Source organism: Bubalus kerabau, chromosome 10 (genome assembly GCF_029407905.1).
Source record: "Bubalus kerabau isolate K-KA32 ecotype Philippines breed swamp buffalo chromosome 10, PCC_UOA_SB_1v2, whole genome shotgun sequence".
In the NCBI taxonomy this organism is placed as follows: Eukaryota; Metazoa; Chordata; class Mammalia; order Artiodactyla; family Bovidae; genus Bubalus; species Bubalus kerabau.
Genome location: NC_073633.1, coordinates 72,715,202 through 72,729,956, shown reverse-complemented (window position 1 = coordinate 72,729,956; position 14,755 = coordinate 72,715,202). Strand labels below are relative to the sequence as shown.

Sequence of the window (14,755 nt, the reverse complement as noted above, 5' to 3'; positions counted from 1 at the left end):
TTTCCTTCTCCAGGGCATCTACTTGACCCAGGGATCAAATCCGGGTCTCCCACATTTCAGGCAAACGCTTTAACCTCTGAGCCACCAGGGAAGCCCTATTCAGGCATAAGATTTCAGAAACCGGAATACCTGAGTCCTCCATTTATACTGTCCCCTTTCTAGTATTAAACCAGGAGGTTTGAGTTATGTATGAAAAAGTGAAGAAAGAAGAATCTAAGGAAGAATTCAGTTTAAGCTGATTAAGCAATAGTCAGTTTTCTCCCTCCCAAGAACTCATTCAATATAGGAAGATTCAGCCTCATCCCCCACCATTCTCTCTCCTAAAGGCAGAACAAACATGGCTTAAAATTTTGTTTTTACGCTCCTCCTTAAGGCCTAATCAACTTCCACTTATTACATACTTTCTTCACCCGATTACCTAAGTGGATTTTAACTTACTAGGTGTTCCTACTCTTCTGAGTTTCAACTAATTCCACTGACAGTTCTAAATCTAAGTGCTCATTTGCTAGATTATGGTTCTTCTAAAGATGTCTGATGGCATCCAAGAGTTCTCAACTCTCCCTAATTTTCTGAATCATCATACCTCAAAGTTGAAGAATATACTCACTTGAAAGAGAAGAGTGTACTTAACCATTCATTCTTGCCACAAATGTTATTATTCCATGGAATTAATTTGAATCATTTTTAAGGTTTAAGAATGGGATAATATAATTGGAGAAAGAATGCAAAATATGCAAGAATTTTAGAAATAAATTGCTTTTTAAAGACATTTTGTGCAATTCTCCACCAGTCCTTTCCTGGCCTTCCAGGCAGTGGTTTTCTGTCTTTCAGGGTAGATGCTCTACCCCATTCTCCAGGAACTTCTAAATACAATCAGTTCTGCTTTATGGTATACTGATACACTGGGGAATGATTTGAGTAAGATATAAATTTCATGTTTGCTTATGTAGGATTTCTTCTGTAAGAAACAATAGCTGCTGCTGCTGCTAAGTCGCTTGAGTCATGTCCGATTCTGTGCAACCCCATAGATGGCAGCCCTAAAGGCTCCTCTGTCCCTGGGATTCTCCAGGTGAGAATACTGGAGTGGGTTGCCATTTCCTTCTCCAATGCATGCATGCATGGTAAGTCGCTTCAGTCGTGTCCGACTCGGTGCGACCCCATAGATGGGCAGCCCACCAGGCTCCTCTGTCCACAGGATTCTCTAAGCAAGAATACTGGAGTGGGTTGCCATTTCCTTCTCCAAGAAACAATAGGTGCATACAAAAACTGCTCTCGGTTGATGCCAGCAGCATAGGGCACACACACACGCACAGAACTCAAACATCTTTTTTAAAACTTTTAAAAAACAGATGCACCATCTGTACTCTTTTCCTGGAAATTTGAAATATTCTGCCCAAGTTAGCTATGATGCCTCAGGGCTCCTCAAACAGTTTGGGAACTAACAGTCTAGGCTCCCCACACCCCCAGGGGTTAACGGTTAATAAATTAACCAACACACTGCGCAGTGGCTAGCCCCCAACCTTTCAGATTTGTAAACTGACTATTTGAAATCTCTACCTGGATATCTAATACGCATCTCAAACTTTCCTTTTTTCCTGATATAACAATTAAACTTATGCTTTTGGGGGGTTCATCATTATCCATACAGAAAATTATTTGGCTAGTCTAAAATGAATTATACTTTGATTTTCCTAAGCTCTTTAATTCTACTCATAAGCTAAAAGATTAGATAAAATCAGGGTAGATGTTTCAGGTGACAAATCTCAAATCACGATCTATCTTTTTTTCTTCCCACCAACCTTCTTCTCAGATCTTAGCTTTAAACCAACTGTTAAGGAAAATCTCTAAAGACACAGGCCCCAAACAACGTTGTCCCATAGAAAGATCTAAGACAAGGCACTTCAAAATCTAACCACAACATGTTTATACCAAAGATTACCTGTGGCCCCCACCTACACAATTTGGCCCAAATCTAAAAATTACTTTTTGGTGATTAACCCTGGTGGCCGAGTGGTTAAGACTCAGCTCCCACTAAAGGGGTAGCAAATCTGATCCCTAGTCAAGGAACTAAGATCCTCCATGCTATGTGGTGCATCAAGGAAATAAGTAAATATCACTTCTAACCTTCACCTTCTTTGATTCTCTAGTCCCCTAGAACTTCTCTACCAGTCATCTTCAATGTGGACTTAGAGGGTGGAATATGGTAATCATATTAATGAGCCTTATTAATAGGAAGCTACTTGATCATCCTCAGGCAGCAAGTAGAGCCCACCAAGATTTGTTTGGAAGTCTTCGTAATGTGATGGAGCCTCTCAACTCCAGATTTTAGATTTTACTTCTTCTCCTTTGCAAACTACCTCAGTTGTATTTTGTGCACGCTGAGAATGTTTAGACACACCTTGAGCCGGCCTGCAGTCTCACCTATGAAGAGGTATTTGGATTGTTTTTAGGTCCTTTTGAAAAGTAATGGAGTTGGCTCCTTGTTACTAGGGTGATGAGAGCCCTAGAAACAGATATAATTTCCAAATGAAAATTCAAAGCATTCTATAGCTTTGTTTTTTTAATCAGGAATGAGGTAGGAGGACCAGCAGAGGCAGTTATGGAGTATATTTATAAACATGTAAAGGAGTATGCTTCTTAACTCTGAATAACAAGATTTTAAATTGCTTAATTTACAGGAAAAAATGAAGGGACTAAGAGGACTGAAGAAAGTAAACGTCTGTTGTTGCTGTCGCTAAGTCGTGTCCGACTCTTTGCGACCCCACAGACTGCAGCATGACAGGCTTCCCTGTCCTGCACTATCTCCTGGAGTTTGCTCAAACTCATGTCTGTTGAGTTGATGATGCCATCCAACCATCTTTTCCTCTGTTGCCCCCTTCGCCTCCTGCCTTCAATCCTTCCAGCATGCTAGAGTGTATGTTAACATGCACAGCTCTACACCATCACTGAACTTGGCACTATAGAAATGTCCAGAACAGAGGTTCTCAGATTGGTTTTCAGACTGGTCTAAATGGGAAGAAAAATCCACTGAAGTAACCAAGAATCAACCAAAGCACCAGTATTATAGTACCAAGCCCAATCTTCCAAAACATTAACAGTTTAAAGGAGAGATGCCACATCTTAATAAATTCTTAAAAGAAAAGAATATTCCAGCACCTATTCCTGATTCTAAAAAAAAGTTCTTAGCAAACTAGAGGTAGAGTAAAAGTTTATCTTAATAAAAGGATTCTACCAGAAATTTACAGAAAATAGCATACACACTAGCAAAACATTAAAAATACTCCCTCTCAGAATCAAGAATGAAGATGCCAGCCATCATATTACCAAAAAAAAAAGATTGAAACATTGAAAGAAAATCTGTAATTATTTGCACACTACATGTTACGGGGCTTTCAAATTAAAGAATCAAATTAAAAACTATTTGGTTTAATAGTACAAAAACTTAGTATATAAAAGATCAAAATTAAAAACAAAAAAAAACATTTTAAAAAGAATTACCACATGACCCAGCATTCCAACTCCTAAGTATGTACCCAAAAGAGGTACTTAAAAAAATCCTGTGCACAAGTTTATAGCAGCACTACACTTGAATAGCCAAAGGGGAAAACAACCCAGATTTCCACCAGTGGATGAACAGATAAATCATAATATAAAGAAAAAATGGATTATTATTTAATAATTGACACGGGTTCAATCCCTGATCTGGAAAGATCCCACAAGCCGCAGAGCCTGTGTGTGTGGGAGTGCCAAATTGCTTCAGCCATGTCTTGACTCTTTGCGAGCCTATGAACTTATAGCCCACCAGGTTCCTCTGTCCATGGGATTCTCTAGGCAAGAACATTAGAGTGGGCTGCCATGCCCTCCTCCAGGGGATCTTCCTGATTCAGGGGTCAAACCCAGGTCTCCTGCATTGCAGGCAGATTCTTTACCATCTGAGCCACCAGGGGAGCCCCAACTAAGCCTGTGCACAACTGTTGAGCCTGTGCCCCAGAGCCTGGGAGCTGCAACTACTGAGCCCACGTGCAGCCACTACAGAGCCTGTATGCCGCAGCCACTGAGCCCACACCCCCCAGAGCCTGTGCTCCATGGCAAGAGGAGCTGCTGCAATGAGAAGCCAGCGCACCACAACTCAAGAGTAGTCCCCACTCACCACAGTAAAGAAAAGCCTGGGACTTCCTTGGTGGGCCAGTGGTTAAGAATCTCTGCTTCCACTCAAGGGAGTGCAGGTTCCATTCCTGGTTGGAGAACTAAGATTCTGCATGCCACATGATAAGGCCAAAATAAAAATTATTTGTTTAAAAAGGTGAATCTTATGGTATGTGATTCTTTTCTACATTTTAAAAGTAGATGGAAAAGAATAAGATCTGAGGTGGGAAAAACATAAAACTCTTAAAAAATTATGCTAAGACTATAGTAACCAAAACAGTATGGAAGCAGAGCAGAAACATGTAAGGAGTTCAAGAAAACAGCAATCTAAATGATTAGATGCACAGTGAGTGGAAAAGCAGAATGTCTGAATAAACTGAGAAAACCAAATATCTGAGTAAAACGGTAGATGCCTACTACACCATAAAAACATAAAAGTGCCAGACTGAATAAACTGCAAAATTTAATACTGTCAGTTATGAGAAATGATTTTAAAGTCTTAGTGGGAAGTAACCCCTTAACGGTGTCAGACTTTATTTTTGGGGGCTCCAAAATCACTGCAGATGGTGACTGCAGCCATGAAATTAAAAGATGCTTACTCCTTGGAAGGAAAATTATGACCAACCTAGATAGCATATTGAAAGGCAGAGACATTACTTTGCCAACAAAGGTCCGTCTAGTCAAGGCTATGGTTTTTCCTGTGGTCATGTATGGATGTGAGAGTTGGACTGTGAAGAAGGCTGAGCGCCGAAGAATTGATGCTTTTGAACTGTGGTATTGGAGAAGACTCTTGCGAGTCCCTTGGACTGCAAGGAGATCCAACCAGTCCATTCTGAAGGAGATCAGCCCTGGGATTTCTTTGGAAGGAATGATGCTGAAGCTGAAACTCCAGTACTTTGGCCACCTCATGTGAAGAGTTGACTCATTGGAAAAGACTCTGATGCTGGGAGGGATTGGGGGCAGGAGGAGAAGGGGATGACAGAGGATGAGATGGCTGGATGGCATCACTGACTCGATGGACATGATTCTGAGTGAACTCCGGGAGTTTGTGATGGACAGGGAGGCCTGGTGTGCTGTGCTTCATGGGGTTGCAAAGAGTTGGACACGACTGAGCGACTGAACTGAACTGAAGCAAAAAACACAAAACACTGAAATACCTGACTAAATACAAATTTTAAGTATCTACTTGGGGCAAAGACACCATAAAGTTAAAGACAAGCAAAAGACTGGGAGGACATACACACAAAAGGTTAATTTTGTGCAATATATACAAAAGGTTAATTTCCATGACATTAAATAGTTCACCGGGGCCAGTGGGGGAGGGATGAAGTGTCACTACTTTAGCACAATATTTTAGCATAATGGTGTAAAACAGAAATGAAAATACGATAGTCTGCAAAATAGATAGAAAGGTATATAATGCCCAGCAAACTGGATGTTTTGAAGGTGAGTTAGGGACATATATTTTTTTCACATCTATTTTCAATGTTGTTTGAATTTCTGACCACAGAATGCTAATTTTATAATGGCAAAATAATTTTAGAGGAAAGTCTGAAAGGCAAAACTTTAAGTAGATGAGGGCCACTGAAGATTTTTTTTTAAAGGGAAGTATAACATGGTTAGATTAGTTTTTCTGACAAATCCCTGGAGCAGCTTTACAAAGAATGGCTATGAAAAGCACCAGTTTGGAAATATGACATGTAATGATTCATTTCTCTATTCAACAAATGCTGAACACCTATTGGGGCTCAGCACTGAGCTAAGCATTGGGACCAGTTAGAAATGTTGCAAGTTGTCTCAGCAAAAGATCAAGTATGCTAGGTATATTATACTTTGGGCACTGGTATAAGGGATGTAAGGCACCATTTGAAAGGCATCTGTGGATAATATTCTTCTGATACTCCTTATATTATAAGAGGATCAGATATTCCTGATAATATAATCCATTTTTGACAACTCAAAAAAGCAAAAAGCCCGTATCAGCCTGTTCTTACAAGTAACTGTGTTGTTTTCAAGATTCTCTGACTTGATAAAGTCCATGTTCTAAAAATCTTTGAATAAAGAAATTTCAAAGCCACCCCTGGTCATTTTCTCTGTATCTTTTTTTTTTTTTTCCATTCCTTGGTTTTGTCAAAAGATGACTTAAAAAAAAAGGACACAATATTAAGAGTTAACCCAAAGGAAAAACATTTTAGTGACTCATATTAGAGATATTTTTAATTGTGATTTAATCTGCATTGGTTTCTTTTTACAGTTGACATGTTCCCATTTTATCATACCCATCTGCTATTGCAACAGCAAGCCAGTTTTAACAAAAGACCATGACTATACATAAAAAATGTTTTAAACTTTCTCATCTTAAAATACATTTTTAAAAAGTGTCCACCAAATGAAGGGAGGCACAAAAAAAACAAAACCCTTTCTGATAACTGACAAACAATTAATCCTACCATTTATCTTGCATGCTCAGTCGCTCTGTGGCCCTTTGGACTGTAGCCCGCCAGGCTCTTCTGTCCACGGGATTTTTCACGTGAGAATATTGGAGTGGATAGCCTTTTCCTCCTCCAGGGAATCTTCCCAACTCAGGGATGGAACCAGCATCTCCTGCACTGACAGCTTCTTTATTGCTGAGCCACTGGAAAAGTCCCACCATTTAGCTTAGGGAATGTCAAAACCTTTGACTGTGTGGATCACAATAAACTGTGGAAAATTCTGAAAGAGATGGGAATACCAGACCACCTGATCTGCCTCTTGAGAAATTTGTATGCAGGTCTGGAAGCAACAGTTAGAACTGGACATGGAACAACAGAGTGGTTCCAAATAGGAAAAGGAATTCATCAAGGCTGTATATTGTCACCCTGTTTATTTAACTTATATGCAGAGTACATCATGAGAAATGCTGGACTGGAAGAAACACAAGCTGGAATCAAGATTGCTGGGAGAAATATCAATAACCTCAGATATGCAGATGACACCACCCTTATGGCAGCAAGTGAAGAGGAACTCAAAAGCCTCTTGATGAAAGTGAAAGTGGAGAGTGAAAAAGTTGGCTTAAAGCTCAACATTCAGAAAACGAAGATCATGGCATCCGGTCCCATCACTTCATGGCAAATAGATGGGAAAACAGTGGAAACAGTGTCAGACTTTATTTTTCTGGGCTCCAAAATCACTGCAGATGGTGACTGCAGCCATGAAATTAAAAGACGCTTACTCCTTGGAAGGAAAGTTATGACCAACCTAGATAGCATATTCAAAAGCAGAGACATTACTTTGCCAACAAAGGTTCGTCTAGTCGAGGCTATGGTTTTTCCTGTGGTCATGTATGGATGTGAGAGTTGGACTGTGAAGAAAGCTGAGCCCCGAGGAATTGATGCTTTTGAACTGTGGTGTTGGAGAAGACTCTTGAGAGTCCCTTGGACTGCAAGGAGATCCAACCAGTCCATCCTAAAGGAGATAGTCCTGGGATTTCTTTGGAAGGAATGAGGCTAAAGCTGAAACTCCAGTACTTTGGCCACCTTATGCGAAGAGTTGACTCACTGGAAAAGACTCTGATGCTGGGAGGGATTGGGGGTAGGAGGAGAAGGGGACGACAGAGGATGAGATGGGTGGATGGCATCACTGACTCGATGGACGTGAGTCTGAGTGAACTCTGGGAGTTGGTGATGGACAGGGAGGCCTGGAGTGCTGCAATTCATGGGGTGGCAAAGAGTCGGACACGACTGAGCGACTGATCTGATCTGATCTGATGTCAAAAACATGAGAGGTGCGGCAGCAGCTCCAAATTACACCACTACCTGAGAGCTAACTGCTTAATCATGTGGGGCTGAGGAAACAAACTCCTCCGAGGCTGCTGGTTAAGCAGGCAATCACCATCACCTTGACAAAGTCAACTGCCTGAACCAGCTTTTCTTAAAGGTACCATAATGCTACCACAATTCTCCCCAAACCATGCCAACAAGGTCCCCCATTTTTATAATTCCTATCTCAAATGCATGCTGTGGGAAATGCCAAGCAAAATGCACATCAGTTTCTGAGGAAGTGATTATGGCAAGCATGACAGTTAAGACCTAGATACCCCAAGGCAGTTCCACTTTCACAGTATTTTATTGTCGTCACATAAGACGCCTGTTTAAATATGTTAGTCAAGATGGTTTTTACCTTAGCTTCATTTTTATTTATTGTCTTATTTTGGCCACGCCGGGTCCTCACTGCACTGCTCGGGCTTTTCTACCTGCGTCACGTGGTCTTAGCTGCTCCGCTACATGTGGAATCTTAGTTTCTGAACCAGGAATTGAACCTGCATCCCCTGCATTAGAAGGTGGCTTCTTAACCACTGGACAAGGGAAGTCCCTCAAGATGATTTAAATTATACTTGTGAAAGACTTTTTAGTAAGAATAAAGTTCAAACCCCAGAAAAAATTCTTTTCAGACTCTTGGTGGTACATACTCAATTGTGTCCAACTCTTTGCAACCCTTTGGACTGTAGCCTGCCAGGCTCCTCTGTCTATGGGATTTTTCAGGCAAGAATACCAGACTGTGTTGCCATTTCCTTCTCCCAGGGATCTTTCCAATCCAGGGATAGAATGTGAGTCTCCTGCATGGGCAGAGTCTTTAACACTGAACCATCAGAGAAGCCTCAGACTCTCTGTAAAGAACATATAATTATATGGAAAAAACCTGGCCTAATCCCCAAGCCATCCTGAGAAAGAGCAGCATTTCTTCTCAGAGAGATCACCAGAAATTACAACGGATTTTAAAATACAAAAACTCCTTTGCCAAGAGGAGACGGGGACAACAGAGGATGAGACGGTTGAGTGGCATTACTGACTGGATGGACATGAGTCTGAACCAATTCATGGAGACAGTGAAGGACACAGAAGCTTGGTATGCTGCAGCTCGTGGGGTCGCAGAGTGAGACCTGGTGACTGAACAACAAATAACAACAACAACAAAAAACCCCAGTCCACAGCACATACAAAGTGATTGGCCTCTATCTCATAAACAGAGGGGGGAAATCCTCTAGTTAAAAACACAAAAGATGAGGAGGGAAGGAGGAAAAACTGAAGACTGAAAAAGGGGGCAATAAGCAGCACTAACCAGAGCCCTTTCAACAGAAATTTTTAACAACTGGATATTGCTATAACCATCTTCACAGCTTTGAAAAAGAAGGTTCGCCTAGACATCTAATCTAATTTCACATGCAGAGCGTCAAATATTTATTCCTTTTACATCCCGTCAGATATCTGTTCCTTTTAGCCACAACTGTCACTGCCCTGAGCCACAACAAATTTTTAATATATGTAAATAGCTGCATTCCTTGAATCCAAGAGAAAGTGTCTGAGAGGCCCACAACTCCCTTCTGAGAGATTACAAACAATTTCTTTCACTTTAGTTGCTACACTGGTATCCGAACACCTTTCAACTCTTGCCTTACCCAAAAGGTAACCATCAGTAAACAGACAAAGGAAAACTAGGGGACCATGAGGTGGCCTGGTGTAAAATTAACAGCAATGAGAGTCTAGCCAACCCAAACACATCAAATCTAATGGGGAGATGAGGGCACTGAATTTGAGCAGAAGTTACGAGTGGAGACAAAGTCATAAAATTGGAAGACTCACTGCATGAGGGAGCAATAGACGTTTGCCACAGAGCAGATGAGGTGACCAGGTCGCCAGATCCAGCCACTTGATGGGAAACTAGAATGGCTACAGAATCTAGGACAATTAGGTACTATGGTTCCAATTCTCTGTAATACCAAACTATATGACCTAAAACTGCCCTGTATTTCTGTACGTCCCACACATCCATATGAAAAGCTAACAACATCTACTTACAGATGGTTCCTTCTTTTTGGAAATGAAAAATATTCTAGAATCAGTAGAATCTTTTCCTGACTGCATTTATGCATGACCTGCAAATCAGGAGGCTGACTAAGCCTACTGAAAACTCCCTTAAATTGTTGAGTCTACTTTTACCTAATCTTTTTTTTCCCCCAAGAATTAGACGCCAGACTTCTGGGTAAAGATGATGGACTAACATAGCTATTCACTGATCCTTCCCAGAACACCAAGGGATTCCTTTTCTTTCTTTTATTTTAATAAAAACCCACAGAGATGAAGAGAACTGAAAATTACAGCCACAAATTTTTGAAAGCTGGAAAATAAATGGTTAAGAGGTAAAGGACCCAAAGACCCAAGAAAACTGAACCCTAAGGTAAGCATCAAGGAATAGGCCTCCAAAAGGCTCAGTGGGGATAAATGGGAAGAATTAACAGAAAATCTTTCTGAAATGCAATTCTCAGGTACCCTTCCACTCTCTCAGGCAGGCAGATAAATGCCTTTCCTTCACCCATGCAACACTGAAGGTAATCTAAGGAGGTTTATAAATAAACAGAGGTTTACATGGACTGGAGACCACTAGGTAAGGTGAAGACAGTTTAAACTAACACATGTACTAGATTCCAGTCCCCAGTGTGTTGATAAACAAACGTCTAACAACTGGCAGGGGTCTGGTGAGCAGAGGAAGCGGGGGAAACAAGGGTAGTTATTTGTAATATTTGCTGCTTACCACAGCTGCTTCAAGCAACCAATGTCACTGAATGCAGAATTCAGAAGAGATGCCTGTGACAACATGGTATTCCCACTCTATAGACAGATGTACATACTCTCAAGAGCATCCACAATTAAAAATGTAATACAATAAACAGAGAGTGGTGAGCTTTTATATTTATTAATTTTAATAGAACATTTAATAAGTCTGTATAATCTTTAATAATTGTTGTATGTAGCAACTCACTCACAAAGTTCCTGAAAACAACTGTCTCTGATGTGCTAGTACTACCCACTAACCCCAGACCCCTTTGTCAATACCTTTCTCAAAAGACTGACAGCCAGGCCTTCACTTCCAGGCAGTGATTAGAAGAGACATCTCTGGGGAATTTGCCCAGCGATTAGTCTACAAGGAAAAATATAAAAATATTGACAAGTTCTCAAACTATATTTGACCAGCCAGATCATCCTACTTCAAAGCTCACAATTGGTAAGTCCTACTTGCACATTCAGAGCTTCCAGTCAGCTTCTTAGGATCCAACTCTTAAATATCAGGAAACAGCCAAGCATTAGACATTCTAGTATAAAAAATAGAAATGGAAATAGGAAAAGAAAGCTGAGAGACCTGGGCAGTCATACAGCACTCTGCACTTTGAAGAGCTCCACATTAGGTTTGATGCTCTGCTGTTGCTGTCTTATAATTCTTTAATAATGTTAAACAAGGGGCCCCACATTTTCACTCTGTACTCAGCTCTGCAAATTATGTAGCTAGTCCTGACAGAGACTATACAGGCAAAAGAAAATTCTGGAGAGAAAGACACCATTAATATTTTCAGAAATATAGCACAAAATAATATAAACATGAAGCAAGAACAGTATGTTAAAAAAAAAAAAAAGGACAACAAAGAGAATCAGAAAGTGATCACAAGCATGCTTCCTTGCTAATTTAAACTGTAAGAGCTGAAATGAAAAACTCAATAGAATAGCATAAGAATTCTGGAACATGAGTCCAGGAGGTCCAATATCTGAATAATAAGAGTTCAAAAGGAGATAAAAAAAAAAAAGGGATAAGTCATCAAGAATGTGTCTGTGATGCAGGAGACCTAGGTTCAATCCCTGGGTCACGAAGATCTCCTGGAGAAGGGAATAGCAACCCACTCCAGTATTCTTGCCTGGAGAATTTCATGGACAGAAGCACCTGGCAGGCTTCAGTCCATGGGAGTCACAAAGAGTCAGACACAACTGAGCAACTAACACACATCAACAAAACAGTTTCATGATAGAAAGGATTCATCAAATGCTCAGCACAATGGATGAAACCAAACTCACACTAAGGTATATTATTGTGCAATTTTAAACACTGAGAAACAAAAGAACTGATCACATAAATAATTAAGAACTTAATGACTTTGGCTTCAAGAACAATGCAGTAAACTTGGAGGAAACTATAAAACAATTAAGTCATGCCTTGAAAATTTACAAGCTAGAATTCTATACCCAGCCAAACTATCAATTAAAAGTAAGGACAGAATAAGATGGGTTCAGTCATTCAAAGTCTCCAAGCTGATTAAAAATCAAACCTTCCCTTTCTCAGGCAGCTATTGGAGAATACGTTCTGACAAAGTAAGACACAAGAAGATATGAGATCTAAAAAACTAGAACTCAACACAAAGAGGAAAAGAGTAACCCTAAGATGCTGGTGAAGGGAAGACCCAAATAAGAGGTACACATAAAATCAATGGGCAACCAGTCAATATGGGACCATATATTCAGGAATTTGAGAAGCTAATAGAACACCTTAAGTGTTGGGATTTCCTGAAAGGAAATTTGGGCAAGTTGCAATCTGAACTGTAAAAGGCATTAATATAAAAGTAAGCAACAACAAAGAAAAACAGAAATTTCACAGAAAACCAAAATTGTATAGAAAAGTAAAAGTGTTCACTGCTTGTTAAATGGCTTAACTGTGAATAGCACATTCACTCTTCACTGTGTAAACACTGAACACTGATCTAAGCAGTTATGAACACCTATACCAAGATGGGAAAAGAAAAAAGGTACCTGGAGATGTGGAAAAAGAACTATATCTTCATCTGCCATAATGGGAAATAAAGATAATACCGGAAGCTGAGAAATCAAGAAATCAGAATACAAGAATGCTATTAAGAATGACAAGGTTCAGAACTTACTATCCCAAAATACAGTGCCTTGGCATAGTGATTATTTTAAGCTGAAGAAATTTGAGAAATGACAGGTGCAGGAAGGACTAACTGACCTCTTTGGACTCTGAAGCAGGTCCTAAGACCCTCGTGTGAGAAAGGCTTTCCCTATATCTGGAGGAAGGGAGGATCCTTATTTCTGAAGATGAACAAAGAGAAATTCAAAGTAACTGGCCTTGTTAAGCTTCCCATTTATTAACCTTAGTTCATATTATTTTGTCCTATCACATTCTTCCATGACTTCCTACTCTTTCAAACTCAGTATCAAAATGCTCAGGCCTGGATTTCCCTGGGAGTCCAGTGGCTAAGAACACACCTGCCAATGTGGGGGACAAGGGTTGATCCCTGTTCTGGGAAGATCCCACATGCCAAGGGGCAACAAGGCCCCTGTGCCACAACTAATGAGCCCACGCTCTAGAACTCGCATGACTTTACAAGAGAAGCCACTGCAATGAGAAGACGATGTACCACAACTAGAGAGAAGCCCCACTCACTGTAATAAGACAAAGTCCATGCATGGCAATGGAGACCCAGTGCAGCCATAACTAAATACATACATACACGTGTGTGTTAGTCGCTCAGTCCTACTCTTTGCAACCCCACAGACTGTAGCCCGCCAGGCTCCTATATCCATGGAATTCTCCAGACAAGAATACTGGAGTGAGTTATCATTTCCTTGTCCAGGGAATCTGCCAGACCTAGGGCTCAAACCTGGGTCTCCCGCATTGCAGGCAGGTTCTTTATTGTCTGAACTACCAGGGAAGTCCACAAATAACTACATGCTGCGTCTACTGCTGCTAAGTCGCTTCAGTCGTGTCCAACTCTGTGCGACCCCATAGACGGAAGCCCACCAGGCTCCCCCGTCCTTGGGATTCTCCAGGCAAGAACACTGGAGTGGGGTGCCATTGCCTTCTCCAAATAACTACATATACACATTAAAAAAAAAAAAAAGTGCTCAGGCCTAACCACTTCTTCAGGTTTTCATTTCCTTATGAAGACTCATCACACATAATCTATATTATCAATAAATAAATGTGTATGCTTTTCCTTTGTTTGTATGTCTCTTGTCAGTCCATTTACAGGATCCTAGCTACAGAACCCAGGAGGACAGTAGGAAAAAGAATTTTTACTCCCCTCCAAGAACACAGAGGTAAGAATCAGCTATAAGAAATTAAAGCGTTTGCCTCTAGGGAAGAATTGGGGGATCAAGCGGGAGAACTGCTGCTTTTCAAAACAAGTCTTATAGAGCTATTGAATCATTAAACTATGCATTTAACACACTGATAGAAAAAATACAAAACAAAAACATGAGAAAAACTAGCACCAAGTTCAGCTTGATTTAGTTCATGATTCTTTTTTTTCAGATTACAAGTTTTCCCAATAAGAAACTGTTCTCCTTTCATTTGTTGTATTTCCCATTTTTCTACAATTGATTACTCATATAATAAAAAGTTAATCATCTTCCTACTGTCTGATATTCTAAGTCATCTGCAACTCCAATTATTATTTTGGGATATTCCTATATCATATGATACCCAACCTGGCCCAACTCAGGAAAAGGTAGCAGTTGTCCTTCACAGAGTTACCACAGCAATTTATACCAAATGACTTCCTATCGCACAAAGGGTTTCCCTCTGCAAGCCTACAATTCTGTCAAAACACTACAAAAAGACTAAACTTAACCCTGTAAGAAATTCAAATAAAAAACACAACAAACTCGAGAATGAGCATTTAAGGGGCAACAAATTCAATTTTTTTCATATCTTTATTACCCTAGACACTAAAAGATTTCAGTACATATAAATTACAAAAAGTGAAGTCACTCAGTCGTGTCCAACTCTTTGC

The 14,755-nt window shown here is 40.3% G+C and overlaps 1 protein-coding gene across 5 annotated transcripts in view; it reads right to left on the bottom strand.

Moving 5' to 3' along the window:
- Window positions 1-14,755, bottom strand: part of FBXO34 (F-box protein 34) — an 81,544-nt gene that overhangs the window by 24,620 nt on the left and 42,169 nt on the right. For 2 of the 5 annotated variants that reach the window (XM_055538131.1, XM_055538132.1), the window contains one exon: window positions 11,016-11,100. The exons of the other annotated variants lie outside the window; for them this stretch is intronic. The gene's annotated coding sequence lies outside the window, so the exon portion shown is untranslated. The remainder of the gene's footprint in view (window positions 1-11,015; window positions 11,101-14,755) is intronic. 5 annotated transcript variants of the gene reach the window in all.